Source organism: Periplaneta americana, chromosome 1, assembly GCF_040183065.1.
Source record: "Periplaneta americana isolate PAMFEO1 chromosome 1, P.americana_PAMFEO1_priV1, whole genome shotgun sequence".
Taxonomy (NCBI): Eukaryota; Metazoa; Arthropoda; class Insecta; order Blattodea; family Blattidae; genus Periplaneta; species Periplaneta americana.
This window is the reverse complement of record NC_091117.1, coordinates 203918011-203942068: the sequence shown is the minus strand read 5'-3', so window position 1 is coordinate 203942068 and position 24058 is coordinate 203918011. Positions and strand designations below refer to the sequence as shown.

Below are 24058 nucleotides of genomic sequence, written 5' to 3'. Positions count from 1 at the left end.
ATGGGCTCTGCAGCGTAGAGTAAAAAATATCCATTAGCTTGTCATCGCTCAGTTTAGGTGGTCTGCTACTCCGTTCAGCGCCATTCACTGAGCCAGTTTCACGGAATTTATCAATAAATTAGACTATGATGTTGAAATGGTGTTTCTGGAAATTTGTTAGAACATTTCTGCTGCACCAATTCCTTAAACATACCACCTTTTCAAAACATATATTCGATAAGATAAATACGTTCTTCTCGGGAAAGAACCACAGTGTCTACTTGATCAAAAGCAGAATCTGCGACAATTAATGTTCTTTAAACGTAGTGAAGTCAACTGATGCAGTTGAAAATAATCAATTTCATATTATTTAGGATAATTATGATGGTTATAGAGCTATTATTATTAACTCCATATATAGATGAAATTATTGGGGATCATCAGTGTGGTTTTAGGCGTAATAGATCAACTATTGACCATATATTTCGTATTCGACAGATAATGGAGAAAAAATGGGAATATAAGGGTACAGTGCATCAGTTATTCGTAGATTTCAAAAAGGCATATGACTCGGTTAAGAGAGAAGTTTTATATGATATTCTTATTGAATTTGGTATTCCCAAGAAACTAGTTAGATTAGTTAAAATGTGTCTCAGTGAAACGTACAGTAGACTTCGAATAGATCAGTTTCTGTCAGATGCGTTTCCAATTCAATGTGGGCTAAAGCAAGGAGATGCACTATCACCTTTACTTTTTAACTTTGCTCTAGAGTATGCAATTAGGAAAGTCCAGGATAACAGAGGGTTTGGAAATAAACGGGTTACATCAACTCCTTGTCTATGCGGATGACGTGAATATGTTAGGAGAGAATCCACAAACGATTAAGGAAAACACGGGAATTTTACTGGAAGCAAGTAAAGAGATAGGTTTGGAAGTAAATCCCGAAAAGACAAAGTATATGATTATGTCTCGTGACGAGAATATTGTACGAAATGGAAATATACAAATTGGAAATTTATCTTTTGAAGAGGTGGAGAAGTTCAAATATCTTGGAGCAACAGTAACAACAATAAATGACACTCGGGAGGAAATTAAGCAGAGAAAAAATACGGGAAATGCCTGTTATTATTCGGTTGAGAAGCTTTTATCATCCAGTCTGCTGTCAAAAAATATGAAAGTTAGAATTTATAAAACAGTTATATTACCGGTTGTTCTTTATGTTTGTGAATATTGGACTCTCACTTTGAGAGAGGAACATAGGTTAAGGGTGATTGAGAATAAGGTACTTAGAAAAATATTTGGGGTTAAGAGGGATGAAGTTACAGGAGAATGGAGAAAGTTACACAGCACAGAACTGCACACATTGTGTTCTTCACCTGACATAATTAGGAACATTAAATCCAGACTTTTGAGATGGGCAGGGCATGTAGCACGTATGGGCGAATCCAGAAATGCATATAGAGTGTTAGTTGGAAGGCCGGAGGGAAAAGACCTTTGGAGAAGCAGAGACGTAGATGGGAAGATAATATAAAAATGGATTTGAGGGAGGTGGGATATGATGATAGAGACTGGATTAATCTTGCTCAGGATAGGGACCAATGGCGGGCTTATGTGAGGGCGGCAATGAACCTCCGGGTTCCTAAAAGCCAGTAAGTAAGTATTATTATTATTATTATTATTATTATTATTATTATTATTATCAACAGCGTATTTATAGGAAGACATGTAGTGTCGAGCTTGTACATCAGATATAAAATAAATGCAGGTAAAGTACGTGAATTAATTCGCAATAAATTATACGCTTTGTTCATGAGATAGAAGATGCCAATTATTTCTCAGCAAATAACTTGATCTTCAGTGCTGCAATTGAGAGTCATCGCTGGTTGGTTGGTTGGTTGGTTGGTTGGTTTGTTGGTTGTTGGATAACACACGGACTGCCGTATCTTTGAGAGTCCTTAGAATTCGTAACATGTTAACCACCAACTTCCTCTATTGGCTTGGTCTTAATTACAAACCTGAAACCGAACGTCCTCTCCACAAACCTCAACAGTGGATGAAATTCAGAGCAACCTTGTCCAAAGAGGGAACGTCCTCCTCTAGAACTCGGCTTGATGTCGTGACTGTATCAGCCACTTCAATATTCACACAACTAAAATTGAGATCTTGTAATTATTTTTGGCCAGAATAGCTTGCGAGATACCAAGAATTGAGGTTGTCTCTGTCCCAGCATGACGAAGAGAAAGGCAGTGAAGCTCTGAATTTACCTAAGATAGGGGAGAAGTGGGTACAGTGAGACGGGGAGAACAGTGAGACATTTTTTATTAGATGGTAAATTTTGATGTTGAAATGTTTGTAACAGTAGAGTTGTATGTTGCATGAGTAAAGTAACAGTATTTTCATACTCGATTTGATTCCAGTTCTAAAGGTGAGTGATGAAAAAATAATTAGTAATTTTTCACTCTAGAAGTAAAATTTTGGCTTGTGTTTAATGAAGGTTATATTGGATATACAAATGAAATAGAAATATGAATGTTTTGTTACCTAATACTATGGTATTTGAGATTATGTTTTGCAAAGTTTCGTCTTTCTTGTTTTGATTTTGAAGTGATGGTGCCATTTTTAAACGAACGATGCGTAAAGGGAACCGTGAGACATGCCATTGAAGGGTACACTGAGACGTCTCACTGTTCCCATGTACCAATGATGTGCAAAAATAAACTTTAATTAGGTATATTACATTTACCGGTAACTAACACTAAAAATGAACAACTAGTAACCAATTTAGGAACTATAGCTTAAAATAATGTTTACATTACATTTTAATGGTTTCTTAAATAAAAAATTATTCACAAAATTTAAGAAAATATTGAAAAATAATAAAGAATTAAATTAAATTCTTATAATTATAAGTTTTGTTGTCACCAAAAGTTCATTATTATTATTTCGCAAAAGTTTGAAAAGTCATGGAAAATTCACTTTTCCAAATGTTCTAGATGTTTCAATGGTTTCGAAGTCAGACATCAAAATGATTCTAAATAAGTCTACAGAACATGGCAAGATAAAGAGACAGCAAGCTTTCTTTTCTTTTGAAATAAATGTAAATCATTTCAATGTCCGTTAATAGACACTGTGGTGTCTCACTGTACCCTCCAGAATGGGAACAGTGAAATTGTAAATTATGTCCTTTATCTATTAACATTTCTGTTTATGTATTATTGTACTCCATGTTTTAATGTATATTTGTGCGAGATCGTGTGTATTTGCTTGTTTTCCGCACAGAACCAATACGCAGTAAGTGTGAAATACCACATTCAGTATTCCCAACGTAACACACATAACAATTTCCCTCTTCTTACCGCTCAAGCGCGACATTCATTTTACTGCTTTAGGCTTTTAACATATTATTTTTAGAGACTTTTAACATAGTAATAATTATAAATTGGAAACTTACCACTGCAATTGCACCTAAATTGCAATGTTAATTATTGTTTTTAAATATTTGCAAAAATTAAGTAAAGTCTACTACTCCACGAAACTTATTGCATTCCTGATACAAGTAACATTAAGGAAGCCGTGAAAAAATCAACAAGATTCCAGATGACGATGTTATTACTGCAATATGTTATATAAATAATATTGTTAAAATATTAAAATGAAAAATAAATCATTACATAACCTTTCCGTTTGTTTTAAGTTCGCATTTATAGACTGGGGGAAAAAAAGACAGACGTATATCACGGCCTGTTGGAGTATAGTAAACACAGAAAACATTTTATAGCAACAATGTTGAAGAAAGATATTTTGGTTTTCCGAAGTTGCCGTCATTAAACAGAAACCAACATGGAGATTTCATTGCAACTAAGTATAAATTCGTCTTTCAGGTATGTAATAAACGATCTTCGCACAAAATAATGTACGATACACGAGCGGTATGTTTGTTTTCATGTTCTCGGAAATTAAAAAAGCTCAACTACGTTTCGCTTTTTCAATCTTTTCCTGGAACATGAAAACGTCAACATACCGCTCTTGTAATGTATATTACTATTCTATTGCACTTGATTTTAAAAATGCTTGAAATTTCACTGGCATAAATATGTCTTAATATTTTGTGTCTCACTGTACCCACTACTCCCCTACTTTTTCTTTAGCAGTTACGAGGAATACTTCTACTCAGTTTTACCAACTGACAAAGAACCATTTCACTGTAGCGAGTACAAAATGTATTAAAATACTAATTGTGTCATTCTGCAGCAATAGATTGCTATCGCACTTGAAGGGGACGCGCCCGACCCATCATCGCGTATATTAATGTTCAATAAAGGGGAGATTCGGAGGGGACCGTTTGTTCTGCCATTTGTAGTAATTCAATTTATTCATAGCCCCTTTAACATATAGCAATAAATTCAAATACTATGAGCGTCGGAAATATCTTATGCTGCATAAAACATCAATGTAGATGAGAACTTGTTTCTGTTCATGTACACCAGAGTTTCGATAATTTCACAACTTTACGGAACACAGCTACATTTCACACACATGTTCATAGCAAGGAAATCGATTTCTGAGTTCCTTAAGGTTATTTCCTAAGTACGTGTATACATACATACATAGGTATATCATAAAATTATTATAGTGTGCCCGCTTTACCTTCTTACCGCTTCCGGCTTCTGTCAACCGTGTCGTAAGAGAGTTTCATGACAATCTCTTGAACGGTCATTAATCATTTCATCACTACTACTAATTTTAAGTACGAATATATTAAAAATACAAATAACATACGTAAGCTCCTTTAACAACAACACTATACGAAGCGTTTTGTATATATGTTATTAATATTTGCAACACATTATTGAGAACCTCGAATCCTCTTGTCGTTTCTACAAGGAACATCGCAGCAGAAAAGAAAGTCTGTTCAAGGAAGTTAAAAATTCCACCTGAAGATCTGGATATAAGTAACATCAATGTCCATAAACTACGACAAAATCTTAGGAAACAAGAGTACGACAAATGGTGTGCGCTTCCACATAAAGGAAAAGGTGTTATTTTATTTCAAGAATATACTCCCGGAAATAAATAGATTTTTTTTCTAAGGAGGGTCTGTCTTCCTCTGAATGGCGGGACGCAATTAAGATGAATGCTAACAACGTAGCACCAGTGAGAAGTCTTCATGGGAGATCCTTGGACGGTTTCCGTTGCAGATACTGCAACGAGATTGAAACCTTAGCACAAGTCCTAGGATCCTGTCAGCATGGAGAACTCCTGAGAAATTTACGCCATCATAACATCCTAAAACTACAGGCCCTTAGAAAAAGATTCTTCGAGGTCCATGGAGAGGTGCACTGCGTTGCGTCTGAAGGCGGCGGAATTAGAAGAGCGGACATCGTGGCTCTAGACAAAACTAATAGTAAAGGCTTTATACTGGACCCAACTGTTAGATTTGAGATGAGCCAGACCCAACCATCTGAGGTCAACAAAGAGAAACATTTATGACCCTACTATTCCGTATTTTCGAGAAAAATATCAGATGGAAGGCATCTGGGAAGTACATGGGGCACCATCCCACGATCAACTGTAAACACTATCAAAACATTTGGAATCCATGACATCATTCCAAAAATAATTACTTCTAGCATTAAAGGATCTGTGGCGATTCTGAAAAATCATTTATACGGAATATCATAATCCCCCCTTTCTATCCGTTAGTGTGCGATTGTTACAATATATGCACAAATTTATTATTTCTTAAATTTAAGCTCCTAGTTCACATTTCAATTTGACTCATCTATTTCACTGTAATCGTTATTATTCTTATATGTGTGTTATTCTGTGTTTTTGGCAACCCAGGATGCCTGGGCAGGCTATTGCTTGGAAATAAATTATATATATACATATATGTGTGTATATATAAATATATATATAAATATAAATATATATATATATGGCTACCTAGTGCAATAAATTATTTTTCTATAAGACGAGGGCCAGGTCCCAAAATTTACTCGTAAATATATTTCCAATCTTTTTAAAGTTCATACATTTAACCAAGCCCCTACAGTCTCGGCTGCGCAGAACAAGGAAATCGGGGCAAATTGAACGCTGCGCTTGCCGCCATGTTGTTGGAGAGCAGACGCATAATAGCAGTATGTAAATCACGCAATTTAACGCTGTGATGATCTAAAATTGACAGATTATGGCCATTTTCGACGTTTAACGTAAAATTAGGACGAAATAAACATATTCAACGTTTAATGTAAAATTAGGACGAGATATACATATTCAAGTTCAGATCTCAGATAGTATATGTTGTAGGACCCATGTTTATGAGACAGTTTTTTTTTTATGCATACCATCACTTCCTAAAATATTGGATACTTTTTTAACAGCCTGTATAATCTAAATATATCATACACGATCTTCCCAATGGTTTTCTTCCTGGATAAGCGGCTTTTCTTCTGTGACTTTCCTAATTTTCCTTTCTCATGGAGCTCTGATCACATGATCTATCCATTTTAATTGTCTTGTCTTACGTTTATGTTATATTTGGATGATTATGTAAATTTTAAATTGTTCCATTTTTTTCTCATTCTATATTCTCGGCTAACTCAGTATTATCTTGAAATGCTCCAAATATTTTATGAACACATTTATTTCAAGTATTTTCAATTTAGATTCATCACGTTTGTTAAAGTCCAAGTTTCAGATAAATAGGTAAGGATGGGATGTACAACCTACACCTGCGAAGAAACATTTGCATGTGAAATGTTCACTAACCTCGCGAGATTCACTACGCGACTTTTTGCTAAAACAAATTGTGAAATTGAGTTTTGCGTCACTTAGACATATCAAACAACCCGGAACGATAATGTGAAGTTTATATTAAAAATTTGAACTGTCAAATATACACAAAACGAACGTTTCACAATAAAGTTAGAACTCAAACTAACGAACGGGTGAATACTGCTCTTAAAATGAGTTTAAAATCGACAATGCGCAATATTTAACAACATTTGCACTGCAGAACTATCAAAACAAACTTTTCAATATTTTCACAAGTTAAATTTCAGATTGTGTCAGTTTTATTTTATTACAAGGTCGGTACTAGACGGTAGGTCTCTCTATAACAAAGATAGCATTGTTATAATTCGAACGTGCCGCAACACCGAGCACAGGGATTATATTGAAGGAGGGGTATGAGTACTATTCCTTAGTCGATGTAGATTTTGTTACTCTTACAGTGAAAAATTAGAGAAAGAGAAATGATTATGGATAAAAACACTCAAATTTAAATATTAGTTTTTTTTTTTTTTTCAAAAAGTTCAGGGAGGGATTCGAACCTGGTAACCTTCCCTCCTTGCTTACGACCCTGCTCTAACCAATGAATATCGTTCGAAAGAAGCGAATCATTCCAGACAGTATGTGGCACAATTAATAGAACATTGAAGAATAAAAGCAGAAAGGAAACAAAAATGAAATTCCACAATGTAATGGCAGTCCCTACTCTTTTATATGGAAGTGAAAGTTGGGTTACAACAAAACCTGAAGCTAGTAAAATACAAGCGGGAGAGATGAGATTCTTGCGGAAAGTAAAAGGATGCACGAGATTAGATAGAATTAGAAATGAAGATATTAGGCAGGAACTAGGAGTATACCCACTTTTGATAAAATGGACAATTACAGACAAGATTGGAAATTACATGTAGAGAGAATGGACGACTACAGGCTTCCTAAGAAAGCAATAAATTATAAACCAAAAGGACGAAGAGATCAGGGACGACCGATGAAAAGATGGAGCGACCTTTGAAGCCGGAACGGGTAATTGCCCATACCATGAAGTGAGGAAGAAGAAGAAGAAGAAGAAGACGAAGAAGAAGCGAAGAACCTGCACAGTTCCTTCTGCTTGATTTTAGCATCTCCATTACTTGTCGTTATCAACATAATCTGTTGGTACAAAAAGCTATGCGCTTCACAAGTGTTGCACCAGCCCTGAAATGAAGAGCGTTCCTTGGTTAACACGCTTTGGGACACCCATTAGTAACAGTCAGTACTTCTTTCTCACTAACGAGGAGCTACATATCTGCTTTCTCCATGGTTGCAGTTTGGGGTGGAGAGACAATAAGGGTGGTCAATAGCCCGAAGAGAATGAATCAGGAAATAAGGGTGAGATTGTGTGCCGGGGGTGGTGTAGTAGCGTGTCAAGTAAGGGAGGGTGCAGTTTATTATTATTGCTGCCTTGTGACGGTGTTATGCATCATTCTATATTGTTGTATTTTGAGGGAGGGGCAATATTTTGGCGGGAAATTGAAGTTGAAAATTGAGGGTTGCTGAAAATATAAGAAGAGATACTTTCTGTGTATCTTCCAATAAACAAAAAAATAATAGCTTACGAAGATCGGGTTATTTTTCCATCAAAAATCTTTTTAATCCTTCTGCCACCATCCATTTTGATCATAGGGCTATGTCCAGCAAAATAAACCAAAATCTAATTTTATGTCTTTATCCAGTACAAAACATTTCATGCTTCTTCTTCTTCTTCCCCCCCCCCCCCTCCTCCTGCTTAGGTCCTACAATTTTCCGCCATTCTTTCCTAACTGGTAGGCCGATAGGCCTACCTTCCAATTTTAATCTACATTTTTTCAGGTTGTTTATTACATCTGATTTTTAGTCTTCCATGTGCTCTTGGTCCTGTTGGTTTCCATTCAAATATTCCCTTGAACCCCAGCCCATTCTATTCTTTTAGCTTTTATGCTCGACCATGCCGAAACGTAGTAATTATACACCTGGTAGCAGTCCTTTAATGCATGCCATTAAAGTACACCTACTCATTAAAGTATAGGTGTTCAGCCAATGTCGTCAGCTTTGTACCGTTATAAAACCTCAGCCAATGACAAGTCAGCTTTGTACCGTTATAAAACCGCAAGTATCGATTATTCTCGGATATGCAATCGAAAGAGAATTAGCGAAAAGTCACGGAGGCTGGAAATCCAATACTGTCGCAGAAGGTTATGTTCTGTTACTATAATAATTAGAGTTAATTGTAAATAATATACAAATAAATTCAATTTGTCATCTCGTTTTTCAATTCTAAGTCAATTTTCAGGTTATGCCAGAGTAATGTTCATCTTATTCTGTGCCAAAGTCAATGAGATTCGGCCTCGGAAAAAATCAATACTTTCGCGTCTGCGCACATCTCACAATTCAGGTCAGTTCGCACATAATAATAATTTTGAATACTTTCAAGGTAGAAATATGGTCGAGCATAAAAGGTCGTATGAAACTTGCCTATAATGGTAATTAAGACGTTCTTATGAAAATTATGAAACTCGCTTGCGCTCGTTTCATAAACAATCATACTTGCGTCTTAATTACTACCATTATAGGCTCGTTGCACAATGTACTATTATCTGTGTTACTATATTAGGTCTCTTATACAATTGATTTATCTCATTATTTATCCTTATTCTCCATCCATCTTTATCTTTTATTGAAGCATGTGTAACAATGCGTGGTAAACACATAGAGCATCTTCTCTAGCAGTGGTGGCTCGTGATAAAATATTATGTGTGTTCACAATTTTGTGTTCCAAAATCGAAGAGAATTTGAAATCGTACGTTTTTAGCCTAATATGAAATGTCATGGTTCCAATGTTTCACTGTCGAAAAAACCGTATATAAATTCAAAACAACATATTATAATAATAATAATAATAATAATAATAATAATAATAATAATAATAATAATAATAATGAAACCTAGTCTTTTTATTTCCAATTTTTCCTGGAAAGCTAGTTTACCCAGTTCTTTACTCTTCAAAATTAATTGAACAGAGTTCATTGTTTACGTCTGTTAAAAATTAATACATAAAACAATTTACAAAAGCGTGTGTTCAGTAATATACTGTATTTTGATTCATAACACACTGATACACTATAGCCTATACCACTACTGTAATCCCATTCGCATAGATTGATTACTATAAATACATGGCAGTATATATTATTCTTAAATAATATACACCACCATACAGATATTTAAATTCATACCACCATCACATTCAGCCAGCACGTCTTTGAAAGCCAAACTATGCCGATACTGAAGTATAGTAATTCACAAACTACACTCTCGTAGCAGCACTGTACACACATCCACATTAAGTAAACGTTCCGACAGTGAGATGCTGATACCTGCAGGCTAAAATACAGACTTATTAAATTTTCTCGAGATATAGCACGTAAACGACAGGCATCGATGCACCTGACATCTGTAGGATAGATTCACTGTTCACTTAATGCTTTGTACTCTTGACGAGTCATAAGCGGCCAGCGAAAGATAATTTTCTCCCGCGCATGCGTGAAATTTCTGTAACCTTCTTGAAAAGAGCACGGCTTGCCAAGTTTACATAAGACGTTTATCAAAGATGCGGGAAGTTTAAAATACTCGATCCTGATATTATACATCCCCACTACGCCAATACGGTATTAAATAATAAAACTAGTCGTGCATTAATGGAAACAAGGTGTTCACTTGCTCTTGTGCTCTTATTGATGCACAGCCACTGTTCTGTAGTGTCTACGTAACAGATAGCTGGGTATCGTAGGCCACAATACAGCATGGCCCATATCTCAACGGATATTTGTTTCTGGACACATGTTTATAGGAACTTCATTTCTGGTTTCGACCAATGCTACCTCCGGTAAAAATATACGACAGCTTTTTCTAAACATCTTGTATAAGGCGCATAATGAGGCAAAGATTGCCTAAGTGTATGGACCAGAGACGGGTCCAGCCCTCGTAAAGCCAAGCCCAAAACTGAACAGATAAAACCCACGAAAATATGTTATGTGCGTGCAGCTAGTATGACAGGTATAGGCCTATCAAGCATGAATTTGACTTAGACCTAACGTATTTGTGCTAGCGAATTATAAAGAATGGAAAAGTGTAGACGATCTCTGAATTGTCGACAGTGAGGACGGAACCTGGTAATATTTTGTAATTGTCAGAGATATTAAATTTAAATATACGGTTAAAGAATTCAACTTTTTCATAATAAATTACAGAAACACCTGGCATTATTAACTCGTAAAAGATTATTTACTCTCGTAAACGAATGTCTTCAATTTGTTTTTCTTTCAAGACAAATGTTTTTTTCCGTATTTTTACTTAGGGGAGAGTCGGGTAGTATCGGACAGCGGGTAATATCGGACAGTGAGTTTCTTTCATCTACCATACGATATAGTATCTGATTGACATGGTTACGTTTCTGTGATGTCGCATAGAAAAACGTAACCATGTCATTCAGGTACTACCATATGGTGGTCGCACTGTCCGATATTACCCGATGTCCGATATTACCCGACTCTCCCCTACTTACTTACAAATGGCTTTCAAGGAATCCAGAGGTTCATTGCCGCCCTCACATAAGCCCGCCATCGGTCCCTATCCTGAGCAAGATTAATCCATTCTCTATCATCATATCCCACCTCCCTCAAATCCATTTTAATATTATCCTCTCATCTATGTCTCGGCCTCCCCAAAGGTCTTTTTCCCTCCGGCCTCCCAACTAACACTCTATATGCATTTCTGGATTCGCCCATACGTGCTACATGCCCTGCCCATCTCAAACGTCTGGATTTAATGTTCCTAATTATGTCAAGTGAAGTATACAATGCGTGCAGTTCTGCGTTGTGTAACTTTCTCCATTCTCCTGTAACTTCATCCCTCCTAGCACCAAATATTTTCCTAAGGACCTTATTCTCAAACACCCTTAATCTCTGTTCCTCTCTCAAAGTGAAAGTCCAAGTTTCAAAACCATACAGAACAACCGGTAATATAACTGTTTTAAAAATTGTAATTTTCAGATTTTTTGACAGCAGACTAGATGACAAACGCTTCTCAACCGAATAATAACAGGCATTTCCCATATTTATTCTGTGTTTAATTTTCTCCCGAGTGTCATTTATATTTGTTACTGTTGCTCCGAGGTATTTGAATTGTTCCACCTCTTCAAAGGATAAATTCCCATTTTTATATTTCCAATTCGTACAATATTCTCGTCACGAGACGTAATCATATACTTCGTCTTTTCGGGATTTACTTCCAAACTTATCTCTTTACTTGCTTCAAGTAAATTTCCCGTATTTTCCCTAATCGTTTGTTGATTTTCTCCTAACATATTCACGTCATCCGCATAGACAAGCAGCTGATGTAACCCTTTCAATTCCAAACCCTCTGTTATCCTGGACTTTCCTAATGGCATACTGTAGAGCAAAGTTAAAAAGTGAAGGTGACAGTGCATCTCCTTGCTTTAGCCCACAGTGAATTGGAAACGCATCTGACAGAAACTGACCTATACAGACTCTGCTGTATGTTTTACTGAGACACATCTTAATTAATCGAACTAGTTTCTTGGAAATACCAACTTCAATAACAATGTTAAATAAAACTTCTGTCTTAATCGAGTCATATGCCTTTTTTAAATCTGTGAATAACTGATGAACTGTTCCCTTATGCTCCCATTTTTTCTCCATTATCTGTCGAATACAAAATATCATGAAACATATAGCAAGTAGTATAAAGTATGCACATTAAAACCAAATGATATGTCAATCTTCACTAAATTATGGTATTCACTTAACTTTAACTCTTCCTTTCTCCGTTTTTAATACATGGCGCTTGGCCCACTATGGCTCTGAACCCTTCAAATATAAAGGATGGAACAGTGTAGATGATCTCTGAACTGTCGACCGCGAGAACGAAACTGGTAATATTTTTTTACTTGTCAGAGCTATTAAATTTCAATATACGATTAAAGTATTCAAGATTTTCACAACAAATTGTTGTATTTTGGAAGGTTTTACAGAAACTCCTGGTGTTATTTACTCGTAAAAGATTATTTACTCTCGTAAATGAGTGTTTTAAATTTGCTTTTCTTTCAAGACAGATACTTTTTCGTATTTTTAGACGCATGAATTAAGAATATTAATTACATAATATGTAATTTCACAGCACTTAATTTCTCATACAGCTCAAAACCAGCGACAAAGAAATTGTGAGCAGAACATTGCAGAATAGTGGACTAAAGAATCAGGCTACAAGGAATGATGTTAGTAATCTGTTATTTGCAAATGCTGTTGTGAATAGATGGAGCTACACAAAGAGACCGCACACAGTTTGAAGAATAAGTTCCTCCCTCCTATAATTAGCTGGGGGTGAGAGAGGGTGAGAGTTAATTGCTCTCGTATTCGCATGCTAATTTCGCGGGATGACAATGCACTTGTACTTGTCAGCACCAGCAACGTCGGTGATGTCGCCACTATTAACGCTTATTCATCGCAATTATAGCCTGCTGGTCCTAGGTTTGAGCACAGTTCAAGTCTTCCGCATTTAACTGCTACTTGTGTTTTAACTTTAGACTTCACACGAAAATATTAACGGAGACACTAACATATCACCACATACACAGAAATTTGGACAATTTACAGCCCAACTTATGTGACAATAAGACTTATTTTAGAATAATAATTGGGGTCGTCTCAAAATTGAAGAGTTCAGAGCCATAATGGGCCAAGCGCCATTTATTAAAAACGGAGAAAGCAAGGGTTAAAGTTAAGTAAATACCGTAGTTTAATGAAGACTGACATATCATCTAGTTTGGATGTGTATACTTTATATTACTTGCTATATGTTTCCATTGAATTATGGTAATAACTTCATTTTAACCTTTGTTTTCTACGGTTTTAGTAAATGGCGCTTGGCCCACTATGGTTCTGAATCCTTCAATTGTATATAGCATAAAAATATTTTTTACATAACAATTAACATATTTTATACGTAAGTTATAGGGCCCTCGGAATAGTAAGAATAGACAGAGAACTTTCAGGACAATTTGCAATGAAGGAAGGAGTAAAGCAGGGAGATAGTCTAAGTCCACTACTCTTCTTGATATTCATGGACGAAATACATAAGATCTGTAAAAGAAGAACTCACAGAACAAAAATAGGAAACTGGAATTTGAGACCGGTATATATACAAGCGCTATTATATGCGGATGACATACTTCTCATAGCCGACACCAGGGATAGATTACAGCACGCACTAGGAGAATGGTGTGAAGAATTGGAGAGAAAGGGAATGAAGATAAATATAGATAAGAGTAAAGTGATGAAGATATCGAAAGAATATAGTCAGAATGACTGAACACCAGATATAACAATCAAGAATTGCAGAAAGTAGAGAACTACCAATACCTGGGAATGATAATAAGTAGGGATGGAAAAATATCAAGAAATACTAAACCGAACAAAGAAAGCAGTAAATGCATATTACGGAATAAATAGTACAATTGTGGGAAAGAAGGAGATTAACAACAAGACAAAACTGCAAGTATTTCAGTCAATAATAGCTCCAATATTACAATATGGAACAGAAAGCTTACCTTTACAATATAAACATCGAACTAGAATAATAGCAGTCGAAATGAAATATTTAAGAAGAATGATGGGAAAGACTAACAAAGATAGGGTTAGGAATGAACAAATAAGAGAGGAGGCAAAACAAGACAAAGCATTAATAAATGAAATAGAAGAAAAACAACTAAAATGGTTTGGGCATGCAAACAGGATGACGGAAGAAAGGAAGGTTAAGCAAGTAATGGAAATGAGAGTGGAGGGAAGAAGAGGTAGGGGACGGCCAAGGATAAACTGGGAAGATACAGTGGTAAGAATAGGAGAAAAAGAGAGGTAACACATTGGCAGAAATGAAGAAAATGAGCAGGAACCGGGAATCCTGGAGAGTCTGGACGGAGCGAGGCGAACCCAACGCCTAACGGCAAACTGGGCAGAAGAAGAAGAAGAAGAAGAAGAAGAAGAAGAAGAAGAAGAAGAAGGAGGAGGAGGAGGAGGAGGAGAAGTTATAGGGCCCCATATGTTCAGTTAGCAGTCCGAAGACCGGTTATGACAGGGCTGGGCACTTTACGTGATTCTGAGAAATGAGCGCTGTTTTCTTTAAAGAGCATTTCTCCCGAGCGGTGTGAGGTATGCATACTGTACGTCACTCGCTGTCAGTGCAGTGGTTGACTCTGCAGTAAGATGGCGAACTTTGAAGGTGCACCCGCATCCGCCTGAGAAGCTGTATGTCAGACGAAAACCTAAATTATATTTTGAGATTGAACATAGGTAATTCATTTGTTTGAAATATTGAACTGCTTCTGCAAATGAAACGCCCTCATAAGTCTTGGAAAACAACCACAGAGTTACTTTTGTTATTGAGTTTCAAAAAGTTTTGTTTCAATAGAAAATGTTCATTGATTTCAGATTGACAGAAGTACGATTTTGTTACAATAGTTTATTCATGCAAAAGAAAAGTGTAAGAGAATGTTCATTATTAATTTTGTTCTTGTGTTTCTGATTCAAATCCTTTATTACATATGTTTATATTGTTAAAACCATTATGTACTTGTTAAAGCGCTGTGCATATAGGTTTTGTAAATAAGCCTAATGATTTGTGCATGATCGCGCGTGTGTAGCGAAGTTTATTCCATTAAATTAATAAGAGTGTTATAAAGTCTGTACTGTACAATGGATTGATGTAATATCCCTATAAACTGTTATGTACTGACAGACTGAATGATTAGAACAACCGTGGCTCTTGTTATATTAACGTAGGGAAGGTAGCTGTAAAGCGAGTCCGCCACTGCGTGAGCGTTCTGCTCCGGCTTGGAATTGAAGTGCCTTGCGGAGCGAGAGCAGCTCTGGCCGGCTAAATGGAGCCGCTCTCATGCCCGGCGCTGGGTTATGACAAACACAAAATATAGAAAATTAGATTGTGCGAAACGCATGGAAAAAAAAACTTTCACATGCCGTAAATTTAGAAGTGATAGAAGAGAACTGTATTAAATTTATAACCTAGATTTAAGTGTCAAGTGCTGCTAACAGACCGTTTTACCCAAGGTTCCTAGACACCACAGATCAAGCCGAACTGTAAAGGAACGAGGCTCTGCAAACTGACCGCACAGGCCTGTAAAACCTCTCAGCATCGTGAAGTTGGCTTCCAAATCCCTCTTCACTGCCATATCAGGAAACTGAAATGCACACACTTCAGGAGGTATGGAAACAGTTGATTGGAAAAAAGTCTTTCATGCAGTTTCCAAGCAGAATGTTCTACACATGTGACGTTCAATAAGTTCTACTTTTTTTTCAGTTATTTAAAGACGCTGTATCAACTATTCGGTTATATAACGTCGATGAGATTGGTTGTAACATCATAAGTGATAACAATAAGGCATCTTTCATGGGGCTACTAAGTCAGGAGATAAAGTCGGCCGAGTTCATTGTGTGCAACATAAGTACTGACCGGAGTTCCCCTTAGGGATATTGGCAACAGTCTTTCTATTGGTAGCTGTGATTGGCATGCCTGTCAGTGCAGCTCCCAATGCACGAAAAAAAAAAAAAGTGGTGCAAGATGGAAGCGTCCAATTTCTTGCAATCAGCATGTGCACTAGAGCATCGTTAAATAGAGGGTGGAAGTGAATAACCCTGCAGACTTTCAGAGCGAATAACTCATGTTAAATGTAACAAAAAAACTGTAATACCATATTGATGGAAAGTGCATAGTTTTTTCAGAAAAAAAATGTTTTTCTTTTTCCCAATGTTCAACACCCTCTTATTCGGTAACTACGAGTGGGATCGTGATTTTTGTCCATATCGATAGAAAATCTAATAAAAAATCCATTATCTTTTCCCTCTGGTGTATTTCAATAGCGTGCACGGTTTACATGTAAATTTAATTTAAAAACCACTCATTTCAAGCCACTGAACGATGCGACCAGCTTACAACATTGTAGCCAAAACGGGAGATGGGAGGTAGTTCGCTAAGACAGACATAACTGAATTCACTGATCTCTTACATCTGTATTACGAGAAGAAAGAACAGTGTGTTAGCGGTGATGTTGCCACACTGCTGAAACTTCCAACTTAATTTTCTAATTAACCGTGCATTTAATCACAAAGTGTAATATAGGTTTTCTATTCATTTAAGTGTACTCTATCGTCCCTTTCACTCTGCACAATAATTTCACTTCCACCCTTATATTGCAAATGATTTTTTTTGTACGGTTTTATACTTTGTAGATTTAGGAAATAGAATACCGACCGATGAGTGGTCAAACAAACATTTCATATATATTTAGATATACCGAAGTACATATGATATTTCCATGCAGATATTCTGCGTCATCATATGATGAAAGAGTAATGGAACGGAGAAAAATGCTCTCCGGCGCCGGGATTTGAACCCGGGTTTTCAGCTCTGCGTGCTGATGCTTTATTCACTAAGCCACGCCGGATACAACCCCGACGCCGGTTAGAATCGTCTCAGATTAAGCTCCATCTCTTGGGTTCCCTCTAGTGGCCGCCCTCTGCACTACGTCATAGATGTCTATGAACGCAGGACCGAAGTCCATACATGTGTTGAGGTGCACTCGGATGAGTGACTGGTTGGCCGGGATCCGACGGTATGGGCGCCGTCTTAAATCCGAGTGCACCTCAACACATGTATGGACTTCGGTCCTGCGTTCATAGACATCTATGACGTAGTGCAGAGGGCGGCCACTAGAGGGAACCCAAGAGACGGAGCTTAATCTGAGACGATTCTAACCGGCGTCGGGGTTGTATCCGGCGTGGCTTAGTGGATAAAGCATCAGCACGCAGAGCTGAAAACCCGGGTTCAAATCCCGGCGCCGGAGAGAATTTTTCTCCGTTCCATCACTCTTTCATCAAACATTTCATAACTGTTAGGGAATAACAATGACAGGGAAAACTGAAACAGTCAAAGAAAATATATTTCAAACTCTTCTTTCTCAATATCATACAATGTTCCACCAATTTAAATACTGTCCTTTTACGAGTATTTAAAGAGAAGTTAACAAAAATTTAGTGAATGGGATTTCACACCGATAAATTTAAAATATAAAAAAAATTGTTATAAATGAGGCACTCAGAAGCAAAGTGATACAAGTGACGTTTAGTAAGTTTTGATATAAATGACTTTGAAGTTGAAAAGGAAATTTAAAAATCTGTTACAGGACTATATTGCTTTAAATTTACAATTGCATAGTTTGTACCTATGTTTTTAACTCCTAAACAGAAATTATCTATTCTAAATCAGTTTAGGTAAAATAGGTTTCTAAGTCACTTGTAATATTTTGCCACGAAAATATTTTTGTGGAGAAGTAATATAAGTGCAATGGTTTTCAGTATTTGTATATTATTTAAAACAAGAACAAGAACATTGCTTACAATATTGAAACATTCCTGTCTAAACAGCACTTGAGCTTTCTCATTATCATATTATAACACAAAATGTGTCTATATAACGGAAAGAAGTGGGTTAAGAAAATTTTTAATTTTAAATTAAATTCAGCCTTAGTCGCTGCCCATTACGTCACTAGCCTCATCTAAATAAGTCACATCTCTCTCTGCTACAACATCTGTGTTTCTGTCATGTAGGCCTCCTACCGCGAGTATTCCTTGAACTTCCTCTTCCACGTCCAGGTCCTGCAGTCCTTATTATAGGCCCATCCTCATGCTTCAGGTCATCAAAGAAAGAGTGGTGTATGGGTGGGATGAATTTCTTTAGCTATTGCAAGTTTATCCACTTAGCAAAAGTTATCCTTATTGGATCACTGTATAGTTGGTCCAGCTCAATGTGTGCAGGTCTTGCACGAAGATGTTTCGAAAAGTCCCCGCTGTATTATATTATCTCTATCCATTATGGCAAATTAATTAGTCATAAACAGAAGAAACGCAACAACAATATGTAAACAATGCACTTGTATTAGTTTGCCTCTCAGTCAAAACTCTGTATGCATTGTAATGCAAGAGTAAGACCAACATGGAGCAGCACTGACTGGAATTGCACTTATATTACTTTTTCTCTGAACAGAAGTGACATTAAAGATTTATATAGACTTAACTTATATCACTTTTCTAAAAACTTGTACTTGTACCACTTTGCTTCTGACAAGGAAAGGGTTTCGGCTCGAACAGGAATTTCGTATCCAAAATTTGTATACAGGCCCATCTTTACATCTCTGTAAAGCTCCCAAAAGCATTCGTTTGTGTAATGTGTGGTTTGTCTGTTAGAGCACTGTACAAGTCGAGGGGTGGGGAGAGCACTGCACAAATTAAGGGGATGGGACACCTTACCCGTAAGCCTAGCCTAGCCTAGAAGCTAGTGCGTCTGGTAAAATGTCTAAAGTCCATTTAAAAACATTTTTCTCCAACGTTCTGTCTGAAAATATTGCAGCTAATCAACAGTATATGCTGTTATGTGAGTCATTGAATGTGCACAAGGACGCAACCTTAATAAATGAATCATTCCAAGGCTAGGATATAGAATGTATGATTATTCCACCTAAAAAACTAAATATATCCAGCCTCTGAATATCTATTTCCTTAGACAATACAAAATATATGCTCGGAGAATAACACATTACATAAGGACTCTTGCTGAAAATCCAGAACTTAACTTGGGAAATCGAGTGTTTATAATGAAAATGCACTCTGTTATTCATAACCAGTTGTCTGCTGCAGGGCGCCCTATGCTTTAGTATTCCTGGCAGTCAGCTGGTTACGTGAATCCTGAACAAGTCTCGGACTTCAAAAATGTAATTCAGGTGGCATTTGATTTTTCAGCACTGGAGTGTGGTTCAGAAGATTGTTCAGGTGTTGCTTCTGCGTGTTGTGCTTAGTGCTCTGCTCCATGCTGTTTCATGCATTTTATAGAGAATCCTCATGTACATTTTTAAAGAAGTGTATTGACCAATACCAACCAAACGGAGAGTTACACAAATGAATGCTTTTACGGTCTTCATCACCATTGTGAGGTAAGCGTCTGTACAAATTTTTAACCAAAAATTCCTGTTCGAGCCGAAACCCTTCCCTTGTGAGTGCGTCACTGATGTCACACAAAAGTACATCCGTCATAAGTTGTTGTAGAAGTAATATAAAATAAAAACTATAAAATGTTCACTTGGTAGCTTTGTATGTATGTATGTATGTATGTATGTATGTATGTATGTATGTACGAGGGGGATCCAGGAAATAACGACCGTTCGCGCATACCCGCCGCGCAGCTGACTCCCCTTCCTTGTTTGAAGGTCAACTGGCTTCCTTAACATGTGTTCTCATAATGTTGTGAGTACTGGTTGCAACAAGTCGCCATTGTGCATTTTGTGTTACTTCAAAATGAACGACGTGATTGATAATCCTGCCGACTGTGAGGTGAGGAGTGTGATTCGATTTTTGAATGCCCGACATTTGAAACCTGCAGAAATTTACCGGCAATTGAAAGAAGTGTATGGTGATACTGTAATGAATGAAAGAAATGTGAGAAAATGGTGCGAAATGTTCAACAATGGGCTAACAAATGTCCACGATGAAACTCGCACCATTTTCTCACATTTCTTTCATTCATTACAGTATCACCATACACTTCTTTTCAATTGCCGGTAAATTTCTGCAGGTTTCAAATGTCGTGCATTCAAAAATCGAATCACACTTCTCACCTCACAGTCGGCGGGATTATCAATCACGTCGTTCATTTTGAAGTAACACCACAAAATGCACAATGGCGACTTGTTGCAACCAGTACTCACAACATTATGAGAACACATGTTAAGGAAGCCAGTTGACCTTCAAAGAAGGAAGGGGAGTCAGCTGCGCGGCGGGTATGCGCGAACGGTCGTTATTTCCTGGATCCCCCTCGTATGTATGTGTGTATGTATGTATGTATGTATGTATGTATGTATTTATTTACACTGCAAGTAGGCAAGCACGTATAGCGCCCAATGAATTTGTTAATTGAATAAATATAATACATGTTATTCAAATTGGTTACTTAGTGTAATGCTAGAAATCGGACACAATGGTCCAACCTCTTGCAGTACGATAAGGACCATAACGAGCCTCATTACATCAGCTGACGTGTATTTGTGACAAATTACAATGCAAAACATGAATGACTTCATTAATTGATGTGATCGTACTGCAAAACACTGACAAGTCCATAAATAACTGTTATTTGTGAACATTATACTGACACATAGCACAGACCTTCCTCTGCAAAAACACTCCATAAAAGCGCCCTGCATCGAGTTACTGAGATTTAAGGGAAGCGGGGTGGATCATGGGGGAGGGAGGGATGAAAGGAAACTGTAAAAGAGATTTAGGAAATTGGTGTCGGAAAAGCGCAATAAAATATACAGCGCACCCCAACCTGACACCCCTTATTTCTTTGCGAACACCTTTCAAGATTAACATTGTTACATAACAGATTGAAGGGGACTAGCTGTGTAGTAAAACAACCACTTTGTCTGCGTGGAGACGGACCACTGCAGAAGATACCAACAGCGTTGTTTGAAAGGAGCTTAAAGTAAAAAATACACAGAATACTATACTTAAAATAAACCGATAAATATATTTGTGCGAGATCGTGCGTATTTGCTTGTTTTCCGCACAGAACCAATACGCGGTAAGTGTGAAATACCACATTCAGTATTCCCAACGTAACAAACAACAATTTCCCTCTTCTTACCGCTTAAGCGCGACATTCATTTTACTGCTTTAGGCTTTTAACATATTATTTTTAGAGACGTTTAACATAGTAATAATTATAAATTGGAAACTTACCACTGCAATTTCACCTAAATTGCAATGTTAATTATTGTTTTTAAATATTTGCAAAAATTAAGTGAAGTCTACTACTCCACGGAACTTATTGCATTCCTGATACAAGTAACATTAAGGAAGCCGTGAAAAAATCAACAAGATTCCAGATGCCGATGTTATTACTGCAATATGTTATATAAATAATATTGTTAAAATATTAAAATGAAAAATAAATCATTACATAACCTTACCGTTTGTTTTAAGTTCGCATTTATAGACTGGGGGAAAAAAAGACAGACGTATATCACGGCCTGCTGGAGTATAGTAAACAAAGAAAACATTTTATAGCAACAATGTTGAAGAAAGATATTTTGGTTTTCCGAAGTTGCCGTCATTAAACAGAAACCAACATGGAGATTTCATTGCAACTAATTAGAAATTTGTCTTTCAAGTATGTAATAAACGATCTTCGCACAAAATAATGTACGATACACGAGCGGTATGTTTGTTTTCATGTTCTCGGAAATTAAAAAAGCTCAACTACGTTTCGCTTTATCAATCTTTTCCTCGACCATGAAAACGTCAACATACCGCTCTTGTAACGTATATTACTATTTTGTATTGATAAGTTTGTCATATGACGTAATGGTGCAAGGGAAAGTCAAAGACGTCTGAGAGGTCGTTTTGTTTGTTTAAGACAAACTCTCAAATCAGATCTACGCCTCTTCAGTTAGAAGTGGCTAAACGTCGTCGGTCGGAATTACAGCCTTTGTATTGCGCCAGGAAACAGTCTTTGCATTATACTGTATTTCAGTTGAAGTCAAGTAACCGGTTCGATATGTGTTACTTTTATATCAGGGGCGTAGGGGAAAAATTATCGAGACTCATTGCTTTCCTATGTAGTTACGCACTTTTTGAAGTAAGCCCAAGATACGTTTTGGCCAGGGTTTAAGCTAGAAAATAATTAATTGTCGCAAAAATGCACAAACGGAAAATTATATTTGTATAAATTGCAAAATGCTTGTGCAATATTATAAATAATTATGCAGAAAGATAAAATTAATAAAGTATGCAGAAACAAAAAGTTACAGTATATAATTTGTTTCTTGCAGTTTTATTACTTTCGATACATCTTATTACACTCTAGATATAATTATGTAAGTAAATCATTAGATGTAGGTATGTTTAAAATCAATTACTGCTGAATTTACATCACATTAAAATACATTATTTTATGAGCACTCTAAACATTGAGGATACTATTCATGGACATTTCGCTAGCCCGCGCCACGAGCGTGCTAAACTAGCCCCGGCTATCGACTGGTTACTTGTACAGGATTCATATCATATCATATCGCTAACACTGGTTTATGATACGAAAAACGTTAGTTCGCTGATCATCCACCGGAAGCCCGCGCTAAGAATGTCTAAGAATATGGCCCTGAAAGTCTTTACGAGTAGGTCCTTCAAGGTTTATTGTTAGCAGAGTGCTAATTCTTTTTACTGAAATAATCCGTGACGCTACAGCCCATGAAGAGCCTAGATCGACCAGCCGGCTGCTAGCCTCACGCCCACATGTCCAAGCAGAGGTGGACGATCATCCAACCAGAATGGAGGTATCGTGTGGTTAGCACGATGATCCCCCCAGCCGTTATAGCTGGTATTCGCAACCGGATTTCGCTACCTATCATAGCTCCCCAAGTGCATCACGATGCTGGGTGAGCACCGGTCCCATACACTGGCCGAAATTTCATGAGAAAATTTCTTCCCCCATGAGGACTCGAACCAGCGCGCATTCCGTAACGCGAGTCCTAGATAGGATGCCTTAGACCGCGACGCCACGGCGCGGGACTCATTAGACGTAGGTATGTTTAAAATCAGTTACTCCTGAATTTATATCACATTAAAATACATTATTTTATGAGCACTCTAAACATTGAGGGTGATATTCATGGACATTTCGCTAGTCCGCGCTACGAGCGTGCTAAACTAGCCCCGGCTATCGACTGGTTATTTGTACAGGATTCATATCATATCATATCATATCATATCATATCATATCATATCATATCATATCATATCATATCATATCATATATCATATTATATCATATCATATCATATCATATCATATCATATCATATATCATCGCTAAACTGGTTTATGAATACGTAAAACGTTAGTTCACTGATCATCCACCGGAAGCCCGCGCTAAGAATGTCTAAGAATATGGTCCTGAAAGTCTTTATGTGTAGGTCCTTCAAAGTTTATTGTTAGCAGAGTGCTAATTCTTTTTACTGAAAGGAGGTTTCTAATTCCAGTTTTTACAAGATTCATGCAACGAAACCCTCGCATTGTATGCGACGGAATTATATAAATCACTTAACTTAGGCCTATATGAATTGCACCAACTCTTTT

The 24058-nt window shown here is 36.9% G+C and overlaps 1 protein-coding gene and 1 non-coding gene across 2 annotated transcripts in view; one reads left to right on the top strand and one right to left on the bottom strand.

The window, feature by feature from the left end:
* Positions 1-24058, bottom strand: part of LOC138706586 (protein Skeletor, isoforms B/C) — a 450266-nt gene that overhangs the window by 86820 nt on the left and 339388 nt on the right. The window lies entirely within an intron of this gene.
* Positions 17645-17716, top strand: TRNAC-GCA (transfer RNA cysteine (anticodon GCA)). The gene has a single exon. It is a non-coding gene; the product is annotated as a tRNA-Cys (tRNA).